The sequence below is a fragment of the Pteropus alecto genome, unplaced genomic scaffold (genome assembly GCF_000325575.1).
Source record: "Pteropus alecto unplaced genomic scaffold, ASM32557v1 scaffold103, whole genome shotgun sequence".
In the NCBI taxonomy this organism is placed as follows: Eukaryota; Metazoa; Chordata; class Mammalia; order Chiroptera; family Pteropodidae; genus Pteropus; species Pteropus alecto.
In genome coordinates, this window is record NW_006436288.1 from 12,776,935 (window position 1) to 12,777,855 (window position 921).

The following is a 921-nucleotide window of genomic DNA, read 5'->3' on the forward strand; positions in this document are numbered from 1 at the left end:
AAAAAAAAAAAAATACTAATTATAATATGTAATAAGTTAAGTGCCCAGAGTGATGATTACTAGAATTTCTCTAGGTTTAAAAAATATGTTAACTCTTTATAGCCCCTTGTAAATTTCTATTGCTGTGTGTTATTGAAGTTACCTGGAAATTGACATGATCAGATAGAAAAACTTAAAATACAAAATTTGCCAGTTTATTCCATTCCTCCAAAATCTTTACCTCTAAAGAAAAAAAAAAAGGTAAAATAAAATACCTTTTTCTTATACTGAATGAGCATTTATGAAACTCTTTACTATATCAATTTACTTTTTTAAAAATTAAAGATATAGCTGAACAGTTGATAACTCAATGAATTAAGACAAACATTCTAATGCAGTATACATTTGACCTATTTCACTTTTTTTTTTGGTGACTTGAAAAATCAGTAACTGAGAAATGTTTTCATCCTTGTATCAACATTTTTTGACCCTTGGTAGTTTTAATATCCCGATTCTACACATGCCTGGGTCTACCACCTCCTCAGAGAACACACTAAAGCCTTTTTTTTGTCTGCCCGTTAATTTAATAAATATGTATGAGGGGTATACTTTTGCTACAATGTGCTAAATACTGGGCTGGATGACAAAAGCTACTCAAAGTTTGTGTGTGTGTGTGTGTGTGTGTGTGTGTGTGTGTGTGTGTGTGTGTAATACCATAAGAATAACTTTCTAAGTTATTAGCCAACTAGGATAATAAAATGGTCCTTGCTAATATGATAGCAGGTATAATAGGCCTATATAGTAATCTTTACCAATAATTAATAAGGGCTTGCAAGAGACAATTTTTCAATCCCAAAGAGTGACTCTAATGATAGATTTTTATAGAGAGCATAACTTTTCTCCCTCAAATCACCCTTAACTCACCCTTGTAGGAGGCACAGT